Source organism: Xenopus laevis, chromosome 1L, assembly GCF_017654675.1.
Source record: "Xenopus laevis strain J_2021 chromosome 1L, Xenopus_laevis_v10.1, whole genome shotgun sequence".
NCBI classification, from domain to species: Eukaryota; Metazoa; Chordata; class Amphibia; order Anura; family Pipidae; genus Xenopus; species Xenopus laevis.
In genome coordinates, this window is record NC_054371.1 from 53,171,402 (window position 1) to 53,199,276 (window position 27,875).

General features: G+C 38.2%; 1 protein-coding gene across 4 annotated transcripts in view; it reads right to left on the reverse strand.

The window, feature by feature from the left end:
• The window catches only part of palld.L (palladin, cytoskeletal associated protein L homeolog), a 214,722-nt gene that overhangs the window by 60,773 nt on the left and 126,074 nt on the right, over positions 1–27,875 (reverse strand). The gene's annotated exons all lie outside the window — the stretch shown is intronic.

A 27,875-nucleotide genomic window follows, 5' to 3' on the forward strand; every position in this document is an offset into this window, starting at 1 on the left:
CGATTTATCTGTATTAAGTTTGACTATAAAAAGCTGGTGCCCACAGGAAATTGCATCTCCCATGGGCTACAAGTCATCCAATAATACCTTGCCATCTGTTGGTGAAACACGTTATTTATGGCGTTTCCATGTAGAGGCAATTTTTTTTGCGGGGGACAAAGTGCCCCATATGCCATCCTGTGTGCCAAAAGGGCAAATGACTAGGGATGCACTGAATCCAGGATTCGGTTCGGGATTCTGCCTTTTTCAGCAGGATTCAGATTCAGCTGAATCCTTCTGCCCGGCTGAGCCCTAATTTGCATATGCGAATTAGAGTCGGGAGGGAAATTGCGCGACTTTTTGTCACAAAACAAAGAAGTAAAATTTGTTTTCCCTTCCCACCCCTAATTTGCATATGCAAATTAGGATTCAGTTCAGTATTTATCTGAATCTTTCGCGAAGGATTCGGGGGTTGAGCCGAATTCAAAATAGTGGATTCGGTGCATCTCTACAAATAACACAAAGTGGTTTATCCGCCATTATGTGACATGGCCCTAAGAGTTATGTATTTTATTACCATTGTGTGTAGCATGTGTTTATCTCAGGGATGTCTGTCCTGCAGCCCTCCAGCTGTCACTTAAGTACAACTGCAAACTCTAGAAGTTTGCTTAGGTGTACATTCCGGTGATATGTGCTCACTAGCAAAAAAATAGCATATATATATATATATAAAATACACAAAAGCCATGAATATCCTGTAAATTATTTCCTTATAAACGGTGAGTTAGGATGTCATCAGTTATAAACGGTGAGTTCTGATGTCATTTCTGTCACATGACTCACTGAAACGTGTGTATTATAATAAATAAAGTACCCCCAGTTGCAAAATATGAGGATATTAGAAGTTACCTCGGAGTTCCATGACCTGTATAAAAACACTCGGCCTTCGGCCTCGTGTTTTTACTGTATATGGTCATGAAACTCCTTGGTAACTTATAATATCCTTATATTTTACAAGAGGGGGTACTTTATTCACTATATATATATATATATATATATATATATATATATATATATATATATATATATATATATATACACAGTATCTACTTTCTTTAAAATAAACTACACTCACAGGACTTCTTCCATAATACAAAAGTGTTGTATTAACACTTCTTCCATAATTCAACATTCAGCACTTAAACTCTTCAGGAAATGCGGCCCGAGTTGAAGGGCTGAAACATTGAATAAATCACATTTGTATTATGGAAGAAGTTCTGTGATTGCGTTTATTTTGAAGGACGTATGACATAGGAAAATATGTGTGTCAATAGTGCTGCAGTTTATATCATTTCCTTTTAATGTTGTCATTCTTCTCTTCCTCCACAAATATTTCAAGTTAAAAATAAAAGCGCAAGTCAAAATCCCATGATAACCTGATGTCACTCTGGCAAAACTGCTTAGTGAATGAGGAGATGAGTTGTGGTGAGAAAGACACACTGTCTCAATTATTTTCCAAACTTCCTAAGAACTGCTAAAAATACCAAACAAGTGTTCATATTCTTAAGTATTATTTGTACATTCGTTCCAGGGGTTTTATCTATTTTCCTGTTCAACAATACTTTCCTGATTGTCAGATAAATATGTCCAATCGTCCAAATGTTTTCCACTGACTCAATCAAATATGTTTTCGATGGTCATCTTTATTTTTAATCCCATTGCCTTCAGTTATCTGGCATTTTAAGGTCACGAGGCATTAATATCAAATGGAACCCTGGTTTTATACCTAAATAAAACTGAATGGAATCTCTCACTTCAAATAACTGTGCCATTTAGTCACTACACATTTAGATAATCAGATTGCACAGATCAGTAAACAGATCCTAGGACCAGATAAGAGGACCACAACACTTGCGGGCATAACGTATGAGCAGGTTGATATGAGGACAATTAACACAATGGATTCATCAGTTGACTGTTATACTGGCCAGAGATTGCCTAGTCATTAAGATTAACTCTGTTTCACACTAAACAAGCCTTAAGCTTTCCAAAAATGACAAAATGCTTGAAGGGCTAAATTTTGCCAAAATAAACTTGTCTCTCTGTTTAGAAAAGCAAACCTTTAAGGGCAGAGACAGACGCAAAGATTAGGGGAGATTTAGTCGCCCGGCGACAAATTGCCTCTTCTTCGGGCGACTAATCTCCCCGAAAAGCCTTCCTGCCGGCTACAATTTAAATCACTGGCGGGATGGTACTCGGAGCGATGCGTTTTCTGAAGTTGCCTCACGAGGAAACTTTGGAGCAATTTGTTTTCCGGAGTCACCTGAATTTGCTGAAACTTCGGGTGACTTCGGAAAACGAAGAGCTTCGAGTGCCCTCCCTCCGGCAATTTAGATTCTAGCAGACGGGAAGGCTTTTCAGGGAGATTAGTCGCTGGGCGACTAAATCTCCCAGAAACTTTTAGTATGTTATAGGATGGCTAATTCTGAATAACTTTTCATTGGCCTTCATTTTTATTTTATAGTTTTTGAAATATTTTCCTTCTTCTGCCACTTTTAAATGGGGGTCACTGACCCCATCTAAAAGGTAATGCTCTGGAAGGCTACTCTTTGTTATTGCTACTTTTTATTACTCATCTTTCTATTAGGATCATCTTCTATTCATATTCCAGTCTCTTACTCAAATCAATGCATGGTTACTAGGGTAATTTGGAACCTATCAACCAGAATGCTGAACTTGCAAACTGGAGAATAAAAAGCTAAAAAACTTAAAAACAACAAATGATTAACGTGAAAAGCATTTGCAAATCGTCTCAGAATATCACTCTCTATATCATACTAAAAGTTAATTCAAAGTGAACAATCCCTTTAAGTGAAAGTTATAGATCTTCCATACATAGCAACGAACAGCGCTGAAATGTATTTGTCTTAGGAAGATCATTATTGTACTGTATCAACTGTTAATGACAGTAGATCTGTAACACAACAGGTGGGAACAAAATGAGGTTTCACAGCACAATGGGCACATTTAACATACAGGGAAGAAACAATACAACACTCCCTACTGATGAAAGAAACATAAAATATGCATGAATGCACCGTTTTGGGGATCAGTGAGGATCATGCTCTGATATAGGTTTCAGAATAAATTGTCTTCACCAATATCCTATGTCTATTAAATGCAGAGACATAATGGTGGTATACATTGCATTAAAAAGACACAGACACCAGAAACGAAACATTTTTTACATCTATCATATTGTCTTTGCATGCTATTTATGCATGTGCCCAATGCTTTTACATTACCTCCTGATCCTCCATGTTCCTCTATGAGGGGGCTGCCATATTTGTGCAGCAGTAGTTCATTAGTGTTAGAAATTCTAACACAGAGGGGACAGTCAGGTAAGTAATTGAACTCCAAGTAACAACTACTTACAGAAAGCAGACCTATTAGCGACCCATTAACAATCAATATGACCTATAGGTGACTTAAAATGTGCATTAATATTCTGAAGAGTTGTTGTTTTTTTGTGTCAGTATCACTTTAACTTGCTTCATGCAAATATAATTTATCTCCATTTGGCTTTCTTATTTCTAAACCTGAATAATTGATGTTTCTTTCCATGGTACAGTAAAACAAAAGTGCAAGCACATTAAAATGACATAGAATAATAAGGGTTCCATTTTACAGAATTCAATCTGCAGAAGACTCCGGGAGACAGTAAACTTTGACGTTTTTTCCTAGCTGTTAATCAGTATTTAGGCTGTCAGTACATGTCTCGACAGCAAAAGGTAAGACACTCATTTGGTCGCTGAGTAAAGAGGGAAGAGAAGCAAATTTTTCACCCCAGCTTGAAAAAATATTATTGAATTTCTCATTGTTAGTCACATTCATTCTCTTTGCTGGATTTGGAAAAAGGCACCTTCAGGGATGTAGATAACGGAGACTAATGGTTTGTCATACATGTCTACATGCTTACATGCTTACAAGCTCCGTTGCTACTGTGGAAACAATGCTAGGACTGAACATCAACCTATAGATTTATTTTGTGCTAATCACCATATATAACACTAGATACTGTCCCTTTGACACCATAGAGGAATCATACCACCTAAGTAACCGCAACTTCAGGCGACTACGGAAAATGCAGCCCCGCGTGTGCTTTAGCGCAGGCAACTTTTCATTATAGCCTATGGGAAGACACGCTGAGGCAGTTCGGGGAGATTGTCGCCCAGAAGACGAGGTGATTAGTCGCCAGGCGACAAAATCTCCCCGAATCTCCTCGTGTGAACTAACCCTAAAGGCATGAACCTCCATGAAGCACACTGATACCTTAAAGATTTTCACTTAATTGTAAATAGCAGGCTACAGAGGGCAAGTTGCTCAAGTCATTTAAGGGTCAGGGCACACAGGCAGATTTGGGGAGATTAGTCACCCGGCGACAAATCTCCTCTTCTTCCGGGTGACAAATCTCCCCGAACTGCCTCCCCGCTGGCACTTGGAGCCATTAGTTTTCCGAAGTCGGCAGAAGTTGCCTCACAAGGAAACTTCGGGCAAATTTTCATTTTAGCCGGCGGGAAGGCAGGGGAGGCAGTTCAGGGAGATTAGTTGCCCAGAAGAAGAGGAAATTTGTTGCCGGCCACTAATCTCCCCGAATCTGCCCGTGTGCCCTAACCCTAAGGGAGGCAGGTGGGCAGCCAAACACTGATGTCAGATCCATGCCCCAGGCATGCCAACAAAGGCACAACACATTGTGTTAAGTGTATGGCCCTTTAAGGGGGTGCCAATATGTGCCCTACTGTGCTCTAGAAATTAGCCCTAATATACTGTAATTGTCTTCACTACAGAGGAACTTGCAACCTACCATTCTCATAAGGATCACATTGGTTGAAAAATGAATATAGAGATCTTTTAGGTTTTTGTCTGAACTTACTGTATACTACCCGATAGAAGGGCTCCATATCTGCTGATTGTATTAACGGAGGCATTTCCGTAAATTGAAAAAAGTGGCCCCACATGGACTGACTGGTCATTTTCTATATAGGCTATAAGATCATTGCTCTGTGTGTGGGCCCCCTACTTGGATACTGGTCAATCAGATGACCTGATTTGTTTTGTGTATGGATTTGTCAGATGTTTGCTTTCATTAATCAAACAGTAGCAGAGCAGTAATCCCTGACTAATTGCTAAGGGCTACAATTAGTTAGGGCCCCTGGGCTTTCTAAACCATATACAGAAGTAAGCAGACTTTCTGGTAGTGACGGGACTCCACTTCAGACAGCAGAATGACCCTGAGCACCAGATTTCTGACACTCCAACCATTGTCAGCATATGCAACAGCTAAAGTTTATTGTGTGTGGAACAAATGGGATTTGTAGTTAAATAAAAGATAAGGGGCTACAAGTTGGACATACTTTCAACTGCAGATAGCACACGACTAACTCTTCTCTGCTTTCATAGCACGGATAATTGTCCACCAAAATGACTTCCCCAATGTCTCTAGTGGCTCAACCTCTTTGCTGACTTGGGTTCAGTAGAGAATGTGTAAGAAAAAAAAGCTCCAGGATGTGTAACATTACAGGCATGCAACAAGCTAATTAGTGTGTTATGGTCCCAGTCTAGTTCTCAACATAGGACGCTGATTCATTGTTTCCAGTAACATGACATGAACGTTTGCACTCCAGCAGTTCAACAGACATTCTTTGTGTTGCATGGTTGTTTAACATCAGTTTCCTAAAAATGTTTTCATTTTGCCAAGGGTCTCATTAACTGCCCAAGTGCCAGAAATCTATTCAACAAAGGGTGACCATGCAGAAAAAGTCGTAAAATTAGCCCATAATTGTAATACAGAGATGGCATTCAATATCCAAAAGCCCGAAATACGGGAAGGCCATCTCCCATAGAGTCCGTTTTATTCAAATTTTTAAAAATCCTTTCCTTTTCCTCTGTAATAATAAAACAATACCTTGTACTTGACACCAACAAAGATATAATTAATCCTTATTGGAAGCAAAACAATCCTACTGGATTTAATTAATGTTTAAATAATTTTTTAGTTCACTTAAGGTATGGAGATCTATAATATAGAGAAAGACCCCTTATTTGGAAACCCCCAGGTCCCAAGCATTTTGGATACGTGACCGGTCCCATACCTGTATTATAATAATGTATTGAGCTGTTTGTATACAGTGCAATACATGAAAACAAAAATTACATATATTTGGGGTTTAAGACATATAGATGAACATAAGAGTATAATGCACAAATAAGGTTGTAATAACTAAATTCTAGAGCAAATCAAAGTCACATAAATAAAACATATGACAACAGTCTTATAGTTTGGCCTCCTAAGAGTAACATGGTTAAACTGACAGTCCCTGTCCCAGTGAAGATTTCAGTTTTAGTTCCCTATCATTCACAAATACTAAAAAGCAATTTCAGTTTTGAGGTGTGGGAGGAACAAGAGTACCCCAAACTGAAACAAAAACAATGCATATGTGGGAAGAACTTACTAACAATTATCCGTATTTCTTGGCATGCCACATGAATTCAACAAGGGTGCAAAGGAACATAATTCAGGTCATACAAAATGTCCTTACCCCCCAGCCTCACAGTCCGTATCATCGCATGGGAATTTTTCAGATCTGATGACACTGATAAGGCTTGTTGTAGACTACATGAAAATATCCATGAATCTAACACCTGCACTTGGCAGGGGGGGAGAGGTTTACATTAATGGAATTCTTGTGCATGAGAAGGAATACGTAAGTTAACCTGAAAACACTGCTGAGAAAGAAAAGGTATGCTTTGAACAGTGGTTAATCGTGTTAACCGTAGCAAATATGATAATATCACTATGCATTCTGCATGATAGAGTGTACTCACCTGTGCCCTACAATACTGTGGCACCTCCCTTTATTTTTTATCCTACATGGTGTGAAACAATACTGCTGCATGTTTTGCACGGCGACCCACTATTTTATCGAATTATGAGGCAAGCGCATCCTGAGAAATGTAAGGTGTATAATTAATAATAGGAATGCACCAAATCCAGGATTCAGTTGGAGATTCAGCTAAGATTTGGCCTTTCTTAGGAGGATTTGGATTTGGCCAAATCCAAGTGCCTGGCTAAACCGAATCCGAAAAATCATGTTTTTTTTCGTCACACAAACAAGAAAGTCAAAAATGTTTTACTCCTTTTTTACTCTCTTTCCCCCTCCTTTCCCTAATTTACCTAGCAAATTAGGGTTCGGCTTTGGTTTGGCTGAATCTTTCACAAATGATTTGGGATTTGGATGAATCCAAAAATAGTGGATTTGGTGCATCCCTAATAAATATACTGTATTGGAAGCTACTGGCAGCAATTTCAATGGTTCTCAGGATGCAAATTTAGGTTCCATTTCTAGACCCGTTATTTCTAATAAGAAACAGGATTGTAAATATTGCATGGTACAAATTACCTTTCTATGTTTCTCTTAAACTAATTGGCAGTTATACTATAGTAGAAACTTACTACATAATCACGATCATGTAACTCTTGTATTTCTTTCTGCAATTCCAGTACACAGATATGGCTTACCTCTCCCTATACAGACACAGTCGTTAGCATTGCTGCCTTGCACTGTCATCATAAGTTCAATTCTAGCCAGGACACTATCTTGTGCTTGTATGGATTTCAGCCAGAAAAGCACCACAGGGACAGGGACTGACCTGAATATCGGGAGGTGTAGTTTAGAAACAGCTACAGGGCCACAAGTTGGAAATTCATTTATGCAACTCCCCTTCCCTGATTAAAGTGCCAAAGAGCCCTTGCATTGCCGGGACCTCCTTTCTTAATTTCTGGTACAGCTGCCCCAAACAGTTATTAGAAACTGCAAACTGCCTAGGAATGCTTTAATACTGATATACTTGAATTTCTAACTAGCTTAATTAGTAATAAATTTGCCAAACAGTAAGCAGCCCCCCAAGGAATTAACCCTTTTTCATCACATGAAATCCTGTGTGTTTAGTGTCTAACTGGCTGTGATATTTTAGGCTTTGGAGCTGGAAAACACAGAGGTTTACAGGACAAGGCTTCTAAATTATAGGCTTTAAGGCAAAAGAACAAACAAGTTGTGTGCAGACAGAAAGGAAAAGGAAATCGTGATTATCAGGCGGCTGTTTCTCCTTTGCTATCTACTCATGCCTGAAAAGAAATCCCTGCATTACACAAGCAGTACCCTCTGCAGTTTGCTCAAAATCCCTAAAATAACTTGTATTCTGAAAATCCTGCGCAGAGACTTCCTTATTTGGTTGCTGGAGCTGTTCTTTGTCTCCTTGGAACATTCTGGGAAAGCAGCCCCGCCCCCTTTCTAACTGCTCTCTGATTTCCCTGCTTAGATACACATTCATACATCCAGGTCACTTTGACTGCCTCACGTTCCCTCAGCCAATCACACGAGCACTCATGCCCATGTAAGGAGCACCTTTCCTTTCAAACATCATAGGGCCTAAAGGGAGTTCTGCTCACTGCAACGGAACCTAACCATTAAACCAACCTCACAGCTCACAAGGAAAACAGCAAAGACTACAATGATCTGCACATTTGCACTGCACATTTATTCCCTTTCTCCTCCTTAACCAATAGCTGTAATGAGAAGCACATTCCTAGTTTTCTCAGTGAGAAAAAGGGGAACATTTCAACATCTTTCAACTGGACTTGTTTTTACAAAGTGAAAAATTAAAGTAAAAGTAAAAAACCGCAAATATGTTGTTGTTTTATACACACTGATTCCAGCAGTAGTTGCTTCACTGACAACATTAACTAAACCTGTCATTTACCAATGGATGCCTAAACTGTATACAATGTCTGATTTGAGGTTTCTCCTATGAGCAAATATAAACTCCAAAACTGTATTTATTTCTGCATTAAGGTATTACGTAGACATAATAAGCGCTTTGTTAGTGTGTCAGTGTGTAAGATTAATGTTATATGTGTTGTGCCTGTCTGTACCGGTCAGAGTTGCAGTAACTGTCATATTGCATCATGGCGCTCCTCCTTTCCCTGTAGCACATATTATGATGCTACCAACATCCCTCCCTGTCCTACATATTATTTATATTCGTAATTACATGTTTATCATTATTTCATCAAGATCCAATTAATCTCTCAGTATGTGGGAGGAAACCCAAGAAACCCACACACATATAGTGAGAACATACAAACTCCTTGAAGATGCCATGTTTGAATCAAACACCACAGAACCCTAGCACTCAAAGGCAGCATTGCTAACAGGCTCTTTCCATGCCAATGACATGCTTTAAAGGGGTTGTTTACAATAGAGAGGGGGGTCTATGTAGGGTAGGGTTTTTTCTTTTATTAAGGGTTTGTTTTTCCTTTAAGATGGGGTCAGTGATTTCTATTTGGAAACAATCAGAAGGCAAATTATTAAAAAAATAAATAAATAACGAAGACCATATGAAAAGTTGTTTAGAATTAGCCAATCTATAACATACTAAAACTTAACTTAAAGGTGAACCAACCCTTTAAAAAAACAAAACAACCTTGTGTTCGATCCTCAATATTATGGTTGTCCAATGACAGGCCCAGTGAGGTGCATGTGTTATCTAAGGGATTTTACAACCCCACTGCCCTAACATGTGGAATACAGAAAATGGAAAAACTGCCAGGGGGGGGTGGCCTGGTTGCCTTTGCTGGGTAGCACAGAACCACCATTTTTAACTTGCTCCCAGGTTTTCCTTATGTGGGACTATGTGTACCCCCAAACCTGTACAAGGAACACCTGGGAGCTGAAGCATAATGGTGCTACTAAACTCTCAAAGATAGATCTGTGTGCTGGTTGATTTTTATAGAAGAGACTGTAGAGTTGCAGAACAGGTGATGATGACAATACATACCATTCACTAAAGTTAACATGTATGTTTATGTGTAAGCCAGGGCAGATGCGAATGCCTGTTTTTACTATGCCTCTATTTATTTTCCTGTATCCAACATACTGGAGAGCGCAGGAGCAGAGTCTTCCAGCAATACATAACTTGTGTCCTGATTTGCTTCATTTTCATTTTTCATTCTTGCACTACTTAGCTGTCCAAAGTCCAAAAGAACTGCTGCCAGAATAAATTCCAAATCTTTGATTTTACGATGAATAGCTTTCCAGACATAATAGAGAAGGATTTTCAGTAAGGGACAAATGAGCCTGCCCACCCTTCCTTCCAATTAGTCTTTCCTTTCTTTCCAACACCAAGGCACTCTGGGAAATATTTTATAAACATTTTTTATAAACCAATATGTAAAGCTAAGAAATCAAATGCTTTTTACACCAGTGTCCATATAATATGGTCTTTAAGATTTAAGAGAACTGCAATGACATCTGGATAGATAGACAGACCCACACCAGAAATAACCAGGTGGCTTTTACAAAAATAAGTAATTATTAAAAAGAATTTTTTTCTGACATTGATTCACGTGCCTTAACAAACATGGAGCAGACAGAACAACTAATTCCATTTGGAATGATATCTTCCCAATGTATCTATTTAAAGGGGCATATAACCTAACAGCTGAAAGAAAAAGTGCTCAGGGTACACTTTTGCAATTTACTTTTTTGAATTTCATGACATTAACAGTTTTTTCACTGTATATATAACCTGTGCATCCACTTGCTTCTCAGGCAATGAAGGCTTTTAAAGGGACAGTAAATCACATTTTTCAACAATGGTATAATGAATAGGGCTTGTGATGACCATACATTTTACCTATTCTTTTAATTAAGAAATATCTATGTTTTTTTCTTATTTCTTGCACTAAACAGGACAAAATTTGAAAATGAAACAAAAGCCCCAATCTACTTCCTGATCCCACCCACTCTGTCCTTTTTCTTAGCAAGAAATGACAAAAACCATAGATATTTCCTAATTAAAACAATAGGCACAAAGTATGTTGAAAAATGGGGTATATGGCCCCTTTAAAACACACTTATTTCAGCTACTGACGGAACCCTCACATTAATCACTGCATTCGTAGAATGCCCTTCATTGTTCTTGTAAAGTTTTTATAAGAATTAATAAGGGCAAGTGTCCAAGGATGCAAAGCTCACAAGCACTTCCAAATGTTTCATATGCCTGTGAGTGCCGAGGAACGTCTCGTACATGTGAGTTCTAGACTCACATTGCATCACAGGGTTTCTTGAGAGCTGAGATGGCAGTCTATTTTCCCTGGCTTAGACACAGTTCTTCCCTATCTGGTTTCAGCTGCATTCTGTTCATGTCATTACCAACAATCGGAGCCTGTTCTTTCTCATGCACCCTGCTCTGCAGCTCTCGCTAAGGAAACGTCTGCCATATCAATGTCTCGTTTTTTTGTTGTTTTTTTTTTGCTTTTTTTTTTAAAGGATATTCTCATCACTCAGTACTTCCCAAGATGTAAAAGATTTTTAAATAAATGACAAGTGTCAAAGTAGGTAGTTGACAGTCCAAAAACAAGTTAATGTCCACTCAGTGGTGCGCCTTCACAGGCAAGAGCTTTCTTCTTTTAGGGGTATTTGCAGAGGATCTTGGTGATTCTTGGAGGCCAACCTGATGGTCACACAATTTACTAAAATATGAGCCATATGAGTAATAATTAGGGATGCACCGAATCCACTATTTTGGATTCGGCCGAACCCCCGAATCCTTCGCGAAAGATTCGGCCAAATACCGAAATCTGATCCCGGTGGGAAGGGGAAAACACTTTTTACTTCCTTGTTTTCTGACAAAAAGTCACGTGTTTTCCCTCCCCGCCCCTAATTTGCATATGCAAATTAGGATTCCGATTCGGTTCGGCTGGGCAGAAGGATTTGGCCGAATCCAAATCCTGCTGAAAAAGGCTGAATCCTGAACCGAATCCTGGATTCGGTGCATCCCTAGTAATAACCCTGAAACATTCTAACAAGCGAATAATTTGAGAGCAACTATGACTTGCAGTGTGCCAAACTAGAAGAAACCAATAATCCCTGAAACAGACAATACATGGAAAACACATAAACCATGCATAGACTGATGGTACACGGGTACTTTTCAGCTGTCCAAAAACAGAACCAGAACTGGCAGTTTTGAGCCCAAATTCACTAGTCAGCTGGTGCTATCAGCTCATTCACATTCAAGTCAACTGGAGGAGCCAGGGGGCCTGGGAAGTTCTATGAGTGTTTTGGAATATCAATTTCTTTTATTGACCAGAATTAAGAAAGTGAAAAGGACCCAATTACAAACAAGTGCAACTAGTACAGCAGCATTTGGTTGTCCTATTGGAGGCCTCTTACATGAGTGTCATTAACAAATTGGCTCCTTTGTGCTGCAGATTGTGCTATAAGCCACCGTGCATTTGCCTGCCAATAATATTTGAGCCCTAGGGTGTCTTAGACTGTACTCATTTGTATATAAAGTTCATGACTTTGTCATTAGGAAGTTTTATTGCATACACAGCACAATGGTGGCAGATGATGCACTAAGGGTTTGTAAAACTAAAAAAATGGCACAAAGGAGAAACAGAAACATTGTTCGCAATGTTTTGTTATCATTAATGATTTTTATTATATTCCTCCAAAGGGGCTGGGTCGCAGGCAATTATGCTGATTGACATGCTTACAAATGAAACCCTGCAATGGAGGCCTGTCAACCTTGATATAGTATGTACCATATTTGAACAAAATATTGGGTGGGCCGTGCCACATAAAGGTACATTAAATATACAATATGATACAGGCCATTATACCTATTCTACAGCCTTCAGTGAAATTAAGTTCATGGCTATGACCATAAATAAACTGATATTTCATGTAGCAGTGTGCTTTGATGTTGTACAGGGTGGGAGAAAAGGGAGCCAAAGTGCCTAGCAACTGCCATGGAACATAGTGTAAAACAACTGGATATTAGGAAATTCAATAGCTTTCTTTATATGCAAGCACTGGAACAAAGGCTGAAAGCAAAGAGAAGTTGGATGATAAAAGCAGTTGTCAAACTGTGCAAAACAAGTTCATTCCTCAAAAAATATAATTCTCCTCTTCCCCAGTCCCATTGTTGGCTTGAATACAGCAGCTAAAGTGGTTCTAATTATAGAAGCTGAACTTTATACAGGTAGGAACAAATTCCAAAAAAATCCCAAAACCCTTCAGCAGACGTTACAATGATTCGAGAGGCTTTCTGTTAATGTGAAAACCTTTAATGCAAGAAGGCCTGGTTTTGATTAAGATGTTTCTCTCCCAGACAATTTGATGCCACATTATGATGGAATGTGCCCACAGAAATCTGCTTTTCTTACAGTGTATGTTGCCAAACCTAGAGGAAAGCTAAGAGGTGCTCATAAACAAAAGATCTGCCCCGCATTGCCATTACTATTGCCCTGCAGGTACTGGTTTCTGCTAGACAAACATTGATGGACTGTGGGTGGGAATGTTGTAACAGAGTAATACATTCTGCTTAACCCAGGCCATTTAGATGTGTTCCATACGTGATCCATGAAAATATCAGTGAAATCATTTACATTTTTGTGGGTTTCCTCAGCCATAGTAAAAAGAGTCCATAACAGATTGCTATGGAGCTGAGCATGCTGTTTATCCTTTTTTCATCTTATATGTGTTACTGGAACTTTGTGTTGATCTTCTAACTTTTATTTGCTTTTAAAACTCCTAAATGTCTTCAGCTTTAACTGGTACTGAAACAGAAAGGATAAAATTACCCAAATGTCCCAACATTTTTCTCTTTAAACTCTAAAAATACACGTGTTGCCAATCACTCCCTTAAATTTTTACAGTAGGTTAATGAGATCATTTTCCTGGTGTCTCCATATTTACTCTCAGCAAGCATCTCATATACCTTTATTTTGTAAATGCACATGTACCCACATATCTATCTATCTATCTATCTATCTATCTATCTATCTATCTATCTATCTATCTATCTATCTATCTATCTATCTATCTATCTATCTATCTATCTATCTATCTATCTACCTACCTATCTATCTATCTATCTATCTATCTATCTATCTATCTATCTATCTATCTATCTATAAGCACAGCTCTGTTTCCTACAGTACCCCAAATATAATCTTGAAGGGGTGGTCCACCTTTAGGATAACTTTAAGTATGTTATAGAATTGCTTGTTCTAAGCAACTTTTCAATTGGTCTTCATGTATTCTTTGTAATCGTTTTTTTGCATTCTTTTTCTGACTCGTTCCAGCATTCAAATGGGGGTCACTGACCCCATCTAAAATCAAATGCTGTCTAAGGTTACATCTTTCTATTCAAGACATCTTCTTTTCATATGCCATTCTCTTTTCAAAAACCAGTGCATGGTTGCTAGGGTAATTTGCACCCTAGCAAACAGATTGCTAAACTGGAGAGCTATTGAATAAAAAAACCACAAATATTAAAAAAGTAAAAGCAATTGCAAACTGTCTCGGAATATCTCAAATTTTTTGAGTTTTTTTAGTGGAATTCAACTAGGGAATTCGATTTGAGTTTTTAAAAAAATATTCAAATTCGATTTTTGAAATGCATCATGTACTGGCCCTTTAGGAATTCAAATTCGACTATTCACTACCTTAGACCTGCCAAATTGCTGTTTCAGCCTATGGGGGACATCCTTGGATCATTTTGGAGTTGTTTGCAGCCTTCCTGAAAAATCAAGTTTTTTTTGGAGAAAAAACTCCAATCAAATTTGATTCGATTCGAGTTTGTGGATTGATCCAATTCCCCTTGAATTTGAATCATTTATTTTTACATGAACTCGAAATTGGACCCTTGATAAGTCTGCCCCTAAGGGTAAGGACACACGAGGAGATTCAGGGAGATTTTGTCGCCTGGCTATTAATCTCCTTGTCTTTTGAGCAACTATCTCCCTGAACTGCCTCAGCGTTTTTCCCCATAGGCTACAATGAAAAGTTGCCTGCGCTAATGCACACAGGGCGATGCGTTTTCAATAGTTGCCTGAAATTGCCGTGTGTGCATTAGCGCAGGCGACTTTTCATTGTAGCCTATGGGGAAAAACGCTGAGGCAGTTCAGGGAGATAGTTGCTCAAAAGACAAGGAGATTAGTAGCCAGGCGACAAAATCTCCCTGAATCTCCTCGTGTGTCCTTACCCTAAAAGTTAACTCAAAGGTGAACAACCTTTGTAAGTGAATCTAATTCATGTTGTAGTTCTATATCATCTATTTATTTATCTATCTGTCTGTCTGTCTATGTAATCTCTTTTCCAGTCAGTGGTACATTTTTCTTTTGATAACTAACTCTTAACAAATGATGAAGTAATTGTAGAGCTCTAGTGAGTATTAAAGTCAAAAGTTCAGTAATTTAAATTGAAGAAAAGCACATATCATATGTCCTTTTGCAGCCAGTCTTTTCCACAACATACACAGTGCATTCATTTTCCTTGTAATATATCCCCTAACACGACAAACTGAAATTCTAATGGAAATTGCTATTGTATTACTGGCTAGATGGGTTTGTGAGTTTAGACACTCATTGTGACATCCGACGGGCCAGGTAAAATAGGTGTGTGAGAATCCTGAAAGAAGACATTCATCGTACATGAATAAACACAGGCCTTTATCAGTCACAAACACGCAAGCCTTGACAAAACATTTTTCCTCCCCTGTTTATGTGTATACATTACATGATACCTATAATACACCTGGTTTCAGAGGTTCCCAAACTGTAGAGCTGCCTTTTTATTGGACAGCCCACAGCCAGAGAGGGGGCCATTTAGGAGCTGTGACCTTGTCCTGCACAACAACCGTGACCCAGAACAATAATGCACTACACAGATCAAATAGCCTTATGTTGATTTCTTTTTTCAAACTATTAACATGTATGTGATCTGTTTGCTTGACTACTATGAACACACAGACCACAGCAGTTTTTATTACTGAACAGACATGCCGAAGTAGCGTGTGGCCAAACCTCTGGTATTTAAACACTAGCCTGTTTCATCCTTCAGCTATTCTGTAAATCTTAAGAGTGTTTAAAGCAGTGACTTAATGGAAACAAACATTAAAAAAAGAGGGAAAAGCCATTTGTCTATCAAGTTCTACCCTTTTTGCACCAGGCCAATAACAGCTGCCCTTTAGATTATAAGCTTGTGTGGCAGGCCCCTCCAATATTTACCCCTTGTTCCTTAAATTATTATACGGACCCTGTTTGTTATAAATCATTGTAAACCACTGTGTAACACTATATAAATAAAGGATGACAAACATTTCCTGAAGCACATCTGTACTTTTCATGAAATGGTTTAGAAAATAAAGTGACCAGCAAACACATGGGCACTAATTTACTAACTGGAATAACAGCAAGGGGTGCGTCATCATATTATTTATAAGACTCGATGGATGGTGGTTTTGCATGTTAAACAGCTGGCAATGCTGGACCGATTTGGGGTTTTGGGCTGGCTAGCCAAGAATACTTTAAAAGAAGCACACTTCAAAAAGACGATAGCACAACTTTTTATAATTTAGCACAATTTAGCAGGAATCTGCTGCTAAACGCAGAATAAAAAATATTGCATCACTTCATAAATATACAGGTAAATGAATTTTTTTTGCATTGAATAACCGGTTCCAATGTTTTGCTTAACACTACCAGGAGATGAGGCAGCTGCAATCAAAAAAGGAAATAGTTCCCTTTTATTTGTGAGGACAAATAGATTTTAAAAAAAAATCCTAGGACCCAAGCCAGGAGGATCAGTCAGTAGTAAACTGTGATTCTTATAGATGCATCAAATTTGTTGTAAATATAAGACGGTGATGTTGGGGGCGTGGCTGTGATGTCGGGGGGGGGGGAGATGACGTTGGGGCGGTGATGTTGGGGGCGTGCTGGATGACGCCGGGGGCGGGACTGATGATGTGGTGTTCAGCAATTGGCTAATCGTCATGTCATTCCCTTCAATGTCCTGTCCAGATTTCCTAATTTGGAAATCCAGACAGGTACTTTTCACCCGGGCAGCCCGTCCAAAAACCTGGCTATCCGTGTGAAATCCAGACAGGTGGCAACCCTACCTGACCCATTGGTATTTTTCTACTTTTATGTGCAAGTTTCATCCATGTCACTGTTCTTCCTTCTGCAAGCATTTAACTAGAACCCTTTGCAGGTCTCCACTGGTGCTCCAAGGTGATGTAATCTGAATAACAAACAGGATACCGCATATAATCGGCAACAGAAAATGTCAGCTTTTCTATATGGCACATACTGCTAGTCAAAAGTATAATTTTCATGAAAAGACGTTAATTATATGAAACGGTATTTTACATATGGGCTGTTTCATGTGATATCTTTCTATAGAGACGTGCAACGCTCAGGACTAGTTTCCCTTTAAGATCATGATTATTATAATGCAAAATAGATCAGTTGCTCAATCATTGTTGGAGCAAGTGAAACAAGTTCAGGTATAGGGCCTGTTATCCAGAATGTTTGGTACTCGAGGTTTTCTGAACAAGTAATCTTTCCATCATTTGGATCACCCTATATTTAGTCTTCTAAACATTAAATAAACCAAATATGATTGCTTTGCTAAATTTATTATTACAGAGAAAAGGGATGGTCATCACATAATTTTGATTTCCAGATAACAGGTCCCATATATGTACTAGAGAAGTGAAACAGTGCTTAGCTCTGTTAATTCGGCAGGTATGAATGAGTCCCCAAATACGAGCATTTGCTTTTGTTATTCTTTATTCTAATGCAAGAAGACAAGAAGAATCCACATTCAATTCACCTTAGAAACCATCTGAGGACTGAACAGATGTTCAGAGAAAAATGTGCAGATGTGCCGGTATAAAAATAAATAGTTCCTAACACAGAAACGCTCACAGAATCAGAAACCTTTACTGAATAAACTATTAAGAATTTATGTGTTATACGTCAACCGCATAAATATACTTCTTTACAATGACACACAAGGAATATTAACTGGCTATTAGGATTTCACTTTGTTTTAGTTTAAAAGTTTATGCTGCTATTGGTCAATGGCTGGATGCCACCACAATGCTGATTTAAAGGGATACTGTCATGGGGAAAAAATTTTTTTTCAAAATGAATCAGTTAATAGTGCTGCTCCAGCAGAATTCTGCACTGAAATCCATTTTTCAAAAGAGCAAACAGATTTCTTTTTATATTCAATTTTGAAATCTGACATGGGGCTAGACATATTGTCAATTTCCCAGCTGCCCCTGGTCATGTGACTTGTGCCTGCACTTTAGGAGAGAAATGCTTTCTGGCAGGCTGCTGTTTTTCCTTCTCAATGTAACTGAATGTGTCTCAGTGGGACATGGGTTTTTACTATTGAGTGCTGTTTTTAGATCTACCAGGCAGCTGTTATATTGTGTTAGGGAGCTGTTATCTGGTTACCTTCCCATTGTTCTTTTGTTTGGCTGCTGGGGGGGAAAGGGAGGGGGGGTGATATCACTCTGACTTGCAGTACAGCAGTAAAGAGTGATTGAAGTTTATCAGAGCACAAGTCACATGACTTGGGGCAGCTGGGAAATTGACAATATGTCTAGCCCAATGTCAGATTTTAAAATTGAATATAAAAAAAATCTGTTTGCTCTTTTGAGAAATGGATTTCAGTGCAGAATTCTCCTGGAGCAGCACTATTAACTGATTCATTTTGAAATTTTTTTTTCCCATGACAGTATCCCTTTAAATTTGGAAAACTGTAGGAGATATGTTACTGGGAGCTTCAACTCTGACTATGTCATATTCTCAATTTCCTCAACATAATGCAATATTTTATTGCACTGTCTTATTGTTTTGTAGTTATCAGTTATGAAGAATTTGTGTACATACATCATTAAAATTTTCAAAATGGTTCTGCAAAGGGTTGTAGACCTCACCACTGTCCAATCAGATCCATAATGGAAAATGATAGAATGGGCCAACTATAATGCTGAGGCCAGATTATTTTGTATTTTACAGTATATAATGTGCATAAAGTCACAATATTTCAAACTGACTTTACGGGAAGAGCTATCCATCCTGTACCTCTACACATGGTTTTGAGCTCCAACCCCGAGCATTCAAGAAGAGCTAAAGACTATGAGAGCTAAGGAAGAGCTAAAGACTATGAGACAATGCTGCTTGGAATTGTTATGTGATTACTGTTGAAGAGCAGCATGCTGAATTGTAAATATTTGGTCCATTTTCAGGAAATTTAGCCTTGTGCTTAACCACCATGAAGACCTGCATTAAATACAACTAAATTTATGGCTACTGTGCCTACATTTCCCCTTTCCCTATGTTTGATGTTTTGTAAATAAACTGCTGGCTTTTTGGAAAAGGTTACAGTATAAAAGATGATTTTTAGTTTAGAGATGTTCCAGTCAAGAGACCAGCACAAAGGGAGTTTCGGTTGTTTCCTTTCTTGTGTTAAAAATAAATCAAAATGATGAATGGACTCAGACCATTTTGAATCTAGCATTTTTGCTGGGTAAACAAGTATATTCATATGTCTTAGAGATGATATTACATTGTAAATCCAAGGAAGCATTCTCCATTTTTATGATAAATCTGACCCAATGTGATGTCTTTGGATAAAGTTTCCTCCAAAGAGAAATTATACTTCTTCCAGCTTGTATGAATGCCAGTATATTTTACTGAGAATTTACTGAAAAACAGAACTCTAAGGGGCCGATTCACTAAATTCGAGTGAAGGATGCGAAGTAAAAAAACTTCGAATTTCGAAGTATTTTTTGGGCTACTTCGACCATCGAATGGGCTACTTCGACTACGACTTCGAATCGAAGGATTCAAAGTAAAAATCGTTCGACTATTCGACCATTCGATAGTCGAAGTACTGTCTTAAAAAAAACTTCGACCCCCTAGTTCGGCAGATAAAAGCTACCGAAGTCCCCATAGGCTTGCCTAAGTTTTTTTGATCGAAGGATATTTCTTCGATCGTTGGATTAAAATCCTTCGAATTTAATCGTTCCATCGAAGGAATAATCCTTCGATCGTACGATCGCAGAATTTGCTCTAAATCCTTCGACTTTGATATTCGAAGTCGAAGGATTTCAATTCCTAGTCGAATATCGAGGGTTAATTAACCCTCGATATTCGACCCATAGTGAATCAGCCCCTAAAAAACCACCCATTTACCAATACCCGATATTGCATTGAGTGCTTCCACCTTGTGGAACTCCAGATATCTACCCTATGTAACTAACTTCCCTCAAAGTGATTTTTGGTCCTCAGCTTGCTCAAGGACAGAGAGTAAGTTGTGTGTCATCATTATTTTTATATAGATCAGCCCCCAAACTTCTGGCATATCTGCATTATATTGCTGTTTCTACACAACCTTGGTATGGCAGAGAAGTATGATGTAATGAGTAAATATGAAGAGGGAATCATTATTGAAAAACACAGGATGGCCTGTTGATCCTCAATGATAGTTTCTACTGAAATATATGTTTTCCTTTTTCTTCGTTTATCTTCAGAGGAAAACAATAATCTGCTGGATCTAAGCCAACTAAAAGGGATTATATCTCCCAAAGGGATCATAAACTTTGGGGTCATAAATGCAAAGTATAACAATTAGTGGGCAGCCAGCCAGATCTTCAAGAGCGGAGTTAAACTTCTTTGTTTCAGAAACAAGGTCTGGGGCATTTCAGCAAAGCTAATTTCCAGGATGCATAATGCTGCATGATCAAGTGTTTTGAAAGAATATTTTGATAGAGCAATTTATATTTCTCACATAATAAAGAGCTTTTTGTAGCCATAAATTCTACTTGATTAATCACTCTGAGGTTTTACATTGCATTTGGCACTGGCTGTAATTAGGCTGCTTGTGGCGGAAGAAATAGCATCATTAGCATTAGGATATTTATGTGTAAGCAAATTAGTATTGCCACTTTGGAAATGAAGATCATAAGCTAACTGAAGTGATTGCGGTCAAATGATGGATTCCATTAAGAACAGCTAATTAAACAGAATCCCAGATGGGTGTTACAGTGTATATAGTGCATTGTTTTTACATACATGTACAAGATTACAATATATCACTACTGAAACATGACAGCAAATTAAGTGCATATTTAATATGTTCAAAGCCTTATTTTAAGCAAAACATCAATTTGAAAAAGGGCCTGATGAGGACAAAATGTTAACTGTGAAATCTCTCCTCCCCCACACACACAAATTTGTGTGCAATAATCATTCTCTGGCCCAGGGGTCCCCAACCTTTTTTACCCGTGAGCCACTTTCCAAATTTTTTTTAAAATAGTTCCAGTGGGGTGCCAAATAAGGGCTGTGACTGGTTATTTGGTAGCCTGTGGACTGGTAACCTACAGGAGGGTCTATTTGGCAGTACAACTGGCAACTAAACCTTGCCTCCAAGCCAAGAATTCAAAAATAAGCAATTGCTTTGAGGTCACTGAAAGCAACATCCAAGGGGTTGTGAGCAACATCGAGAGCCACTAGTTTCGAAACACTTTTCAAGCTCAATGCTGAATCATGTATGAACAGCTCTAATGCTCAATTTAGGGGGCCGATTCACTAACTTCGAGTGAAGGATTCGAAGTAAAAAAACTTCGAATTTCGAAGTGTTTTTTGGGCTACTTCGACCATCGAATGGGCTACTACGACCTTCGACTACAACTTCCAATCTACCATTCGAACTAAAAATCGTTCGACCATTCAATAGTCGAAGTACTGTCTCTTTAAGAAAAAACTTCGACCCCCTAGTTCGCCATCTAAAAGCTACCGAACTTAATGTTAGCCTATGGGAAAGGTCCCCATAGGCTTTCCTACGCTTTTTTGATCGAAGGATATTCCTTCGATCGTTGGATTAAAATCCTTCGAATCGTTCGATTCGAAGGATTTTATTGTTCGATCGAAGGAATAATCCTTCGATCGTTCGATCGCACTATTTGCGCTAAAATCCTTCGACTTATATATTCGAAGTCAAAGGATTTTAATTTCCAGTCGAATATCAAGGGTTAATTAACCCTCGATATTCGACCCTTTGTGAATCGGCCCCTTAGTGTCCAGAAACAGAATGCTCAAAAACTTGGAAAACATCACTCCATCCTGGGGAATAGCAGTGAGTCAAGGTCCCTACGCAGAGCAGAAGGGATGTTCAATGAAGGGAATCAGAACCCATAAGTGGACAGAAAAGGGTTGCTTGGGAGAAATGAAGAACATGAAGAGCACAAAAGATGGTAAAAAACATAGGGCAAAATGAAAAGCAGATAAAATATAGAAAGAACAATGGAGTAGAAGCAATATTTGCATAATTTGTTTCATGCTTTCCCTCGATTCAGGAGTTTAAGTCCATTCAAGGCTTGTGACTTGTGTACGAAGGCGATTAAAGATAATGGTTTGTGTCTTGGAACCATAATAATTCTCCTTATAGCATGTCATAGCCTGCCACCCTTAAACTGGCCCTTACATGTGCCATATACCTTACTTATTAACTAGGGATGCAACAAATCCATTATTTGGGATTCGGCCGAATCCTCCTACCGAATCTAACCCGAATCCTAATTTGCATATACAAATTAGGGGTGGGAAAGGAACAAGTGGAAAAAACATTTACTTACTTGTTTTGTGACAAAAGTCACGTGACTTCACGTCGTGTTCAAAATTTGCATATGTAAATTATGATTCGGATTGGCCACGCACAAGGATTCGGCAGAATCCTGGATTCTGTGCATCCCTATTATTAATCCCTTGGATGTTGTGTAATTTGGCTCTAAATACAGATAATCAACGTACACTGATACAACTCTTTGGAATGCAAGATAAATATTCATATGGATTACCATGATGATAGGGGTCGTCACATGAAAAGATTTTTCAACCCAGATCTGATCAGCTTGCATGGTGTTTTTTTCAGTATGTCAGCACTGGGGTCTCGTGTATACTGTGATATATGATAGTAGTCAGCCTTTCTTCATAACAAAGACCTATCAAACATTTATCAGTCGCACATCTAAGGATTTTACTTCAATAATGTCCCAACACTGAAATGCATATTCTATAAGCGTTATAAAGATCATCTTTATATTCTCGTTAACAAATCTGCCCAAATATCTTGATAGTTAGCAAGCTGCAAATTAACTCACTGTACAGCCAAACGGGCCACAGTCAGGTCAAATGGTCTCCTCAGCCCGTCTGGGCAGTTGTAAGAGTGCCAATGAAACTGTATGAAGCCTGTCTAGGGCAGGAAAAAAAGGTTTAGTCAGTGCTAAATGCTGCCAGAAAGGGTACGATATGTGAAAAAACATCTTAGTTTGAAATATTAGGAATAGGGTTACACCCTTAACAATTAAACAAAGGGGATGGGGAGCAATCAAAAGCAAAACCCTAGTTCAGCAATTATATCAGATAAAACACCATCCGAAAGCCATTCCGACAATTTCAGACAGGAAATTTGTGAAAACTAACACCCAGCCCTGCATATTTGTGCATAATTGCCAGAATACTTCCAATGCACATTAAGGAAATAAGCACAGCATTGTTTTGGCAACTGGATTCAATGCCTGCCAAATAATAATTATAGGAAAGAAAAATGGAAAATGTTTATTATGCTTATTGGAAATGGACAAATGTGCAGCCTAATAGGATAGCACACACTATGCCCATTACTTTACATTTAAAAATCAATTTATTTTGCTTTCTCCCCACTTCTCCTAATGACAGACTCACTAAATCAGGGATGGCCATGATTGAATCATGTGGCTTCTACCATGACAGATTTTATATACCACTGCAAAATTGTTGCAAAATCACAATCTACCACGTGGGTACCACTTATAATTTAATATATTGATTGTGCTAAATTTTCATTTAAAATCGAATACAATGTCAAGTGTTTTTATCAGCTCCATAGGAGGGGGACCAAATGCTTGAAACATTACAAATTTCAAGTGAATTGGAAACACCACAAGTCCCCAGTTGCTGCCAAGCGATGTGTACTGCTCGAAAAGGGAGGGTGTACAAACGTTGATACTAGTGGTGTTATAAAATAAAGAAAGGGTTGCTTCTCCAAATGCAGAAAAATTGTGTGTATGCACATCCGTGAACAAGGGTCATGGGACCTGTTATTCCAAATGCTGGAGACCTGGAGTTTTCCATATAAGGGATCTCTCTGTGATTTGGATCTCCATACTATAACTCTACTTAAAATCATTTAAACATTAAATATACCCAATATAATTGTTTTGCCTCCAATAAGGATTAATTATATCTTAATTGGGATCAAGTACAAGTTACTGCTTTATAATTACAGAGAAAAAGGATACCATTTTTAAAGATTAGAATTATTTGCTCATAATGGATTCTATGGAAGAAGGTTTTACAAGCAAATGTAAAAGAATACATCTTTCAGTTTTGTAAAACAAGTATAAAACTAAGTACGGGGCATGCATATCTCAATCATAATAATATGACAATAATCTATACAGGTGTATTTATATTTGTACATTGCAAACAAAGGAAAATAAGTATTATGGAGCCATGAAGTCTAAACCAGCTTCAAGCATAAAACAAGCAACTCGTAATATCTAAATGTCTGCCCTGCCACCTTCAGGCAATGTTTCTCATGCTTCAACTCACTTGTATAAGGAAAATATTTGGAGTATCTGGGAATAATGTACACCTACTGTAATTTATAAAGATATTAGAAGTCACTAAGGAATTCCATGATCATGTCAGAGCACAAGGCCGAAGGCAGACTGCTTTTATACAGTTCATGGAATTTCAACGTGGCTTCTAATTGCCTAATATTTTACAATAGGGGTTAAACTATATGTCACATACAGGTATAGGATCCATGATCCAGAAACCCGTTATCCATAAAGCTCCTAATTACGGAAAGGTCATCTTCCATGGACTCCATATTATCTGAATATTTAAAAACTGTTTCCTTTTTTTCTGTATGAATAAAACAGTAAACTAAGATATAATGGATCCTTATTGGAAGCAAAACCAGACTATTGTGTTTATTTAATGTTTACATTATTTTCTAGTAGACTTAATGTATGAAGATCCAAATTATCCGTTATCCAAAAATGCAAAAACACATAATCTGGAAAACCCCAGGTCCCAAGCATTCTGGATTACCTGTCCCATACCTGTATACAGATATGTGTGTGTAATGCTAGTTCATCTATAAACATATTAGCAATTCAGTAAAACATAAACTACTCTACTAGGTGTTCTGCTGTATGCAAAAGATTCACAATAAGGAATTTCTAGTATCAGATAATTTAAGGTGGCACATTTCAATCCAAATATTCTTATTCTAGCTCGATAAACCTATCCAGTTCTGTCTCTTGATGATAAAGAATGTTATAATATAATTAAACAATATTAAGGTGTGTTCAGACTATTTTCCTGTTACAGTAATACCTTGCTGCCAAATACCTTAGCCTTTTTACTCTATAGTGTGCTATGGTAATACACTCACTCCTACAGCAGCAACCCCTGAGGCTTTGTTCCGTTGCCTGAAGAGCTTGCACTCAGTCATGTGTGGATAACAAAGCAATGCCTTGCTGTTATATAAATCCATCATAAGATAAGTCCTATATCCCTTTAATAGCCAAGGAGTTAGAAGATGTTGTAGGCAACAGAATAAAGAGTTGTTTAAAAGCAACTGGTATTTCTCAAGACGACACATTATGCATTAACATAAACAAGGATAGTCTCTGGTAAATTCTCAATACAAAAGTTTGTTTAAATGCTGCTATTTCTTCCATTTTTGGTATTGTTGAAAAATGTCTACTGTTAGGTTTCAAAGCATAGCCTTAAAGGATCAGGAGTACAATGTTCCTCAGCTAACTATACTGTCCATCGAAAATCAACAATCTGCCTCAAACTAGGGAGAGAGCAACGTTAATCAGAACCAGCCAGCAATAACCATAACTATAACAGAAAGGGTATTTATTTCAGATATTCATTTCAAAAACAAAAAGAAACAAAAAAGATTTGATTGGTTCTGAAAGATTGATGTCAATTAAACAACAGAATGAGATGGAAAACAGATGTTGGGGAAGAAATGCTAAACCGATTATAGTGGCAGTCAGCTTCCTTGTTCCTGAGTTTTCTGACTTGCTGAAAGACTGTGTTGCATTGAATTAAATAGGCTGTAATTTATTGCAGCTGAGAAACTGGTATATTATGAAAATATAGTGCATGTAGCAATGGTAATAACCGTCTCTGGGAAGGGACTATAGCTGTGGAATAGCAGGTATAGTAGAGACAGGTTGTGCCTATAGTAGTATTGGGATAATAGTATCTGGGAAGGGACTGCAGGATAGCAGGTATAGTAGGGAGAGGTGGTGCCTATACTACTATTGGGATAATAGTATCTGGGAAGGGACTGTGGGATAGCAGGTATAGTAGGTAGAGATGATGCCTATAGTAGAACTGATATAATAGTATGTGGGAAGGGACTGTGGGATAGCAGGTATAGTAGGGAGAGATGATGCCTATAGTAGAAGTGATATAATAGTATGTGGGAAGGGACTGTGGGATAGCAGGTATAAGTCGCCTGGCAGGGAGAGATGGTACATTGTGGTTAGCACGGTGATACAGCCCTGATCGTGGTTGGCAAGCTAGGTTGACAGTGGCACTCTAATCGATTTTTATGGCCACTGCATACTCAAAAGCTCCCTTAGATGTGCTGTTATTTTATATTATTTACATATAATCTGCCCTGAAAATGTGTGGAATGTTAAATTACCGGATCAGTAAATGAAAAAAAATTGACTTCAACGAGATAAATCTTTTATCTTATTTAACTGAAGATCTTTTAAGGGAACTAGCACATGGGCAGATTCAGGGAGATTAAGTCGCCTGGCAAATAATCGCCTCTTCTGGGGGGCGACAATTTCACCGAACTGCCTTCCCCATGCCTGCCGTGACAAAACACCAGCGCCAATGCAGTGGCGCTTCGATTTCCGAAGTTGCCCAAAGTTTCCTCGCCGAATCTGCCCATGTGCTAGCTCCCTAACAGAAGGTTTAAAAAAATGTAGTGCAACCAAATTTAGTTTTACCGTCTAAAGACTACATAAAACATTATAATGGTCTATGAGGTGCGAAAGAATATGTCTTTGAGAACTGGAAAAATAAAGATGACTACATTTGAAAAATATGTATGCCATAGTGTAATACTGTTTCAGTGCTTCCCTGCAGGACATATTTTCACAGATGTCCCATATTAAATACAAAGTATGAATACCCAGACGTGTTTTAAAATATAAAATAGAGATTTAATGGTTCATGTTATCAAGAGGAAGCAATTTGCAAAGTGCAAAAAAATACCAGCAGAGCACAATGTTGTTTGCCCAACCGCAGCCACAGTCACACAATGTATTTCATCAATCATACAGGATGGAAAGAGTGCAAAGAGTTGCACCTGATAACAAATTCTACATTTATAGAGGGCATGTAGTTGGGTGCCCCATGGGCAATGGTGTTCCTATGCATAACCATACTTGTATATCACTAATGGAGCATTAGTAGGAGTGTCCCAAGGTACAAGGCATTCTAAGTCCAGGAATAAACATAAAAGAAGGGGTGCTCTCCCATTGTACAAAATTATGTCAGCACCTTTAATCCAAGAAAGATATATTGCACTTAAGCAATTTAAGTTTCCCAACGTGTTTCACCTGTATACAGCACACCATCACCCTTGAGAAAGTCGGGAAACACTTTCGGAAACAGATTTAACAGACTTTTTTGATGAACAATCATTTTCTGCTTAAAGGAAAACTATACCCCCAAAATGAATACTTGAGCAACAGATAGTTTATATCGAATTAAGTGGCATATTAAAGAATCTTGTCATACCGATATATATTTATATATATATATATTTAAAGGACAAGGAAAGTTAAATTAAAAAAGTAAGCTAGAAATGTTGTAC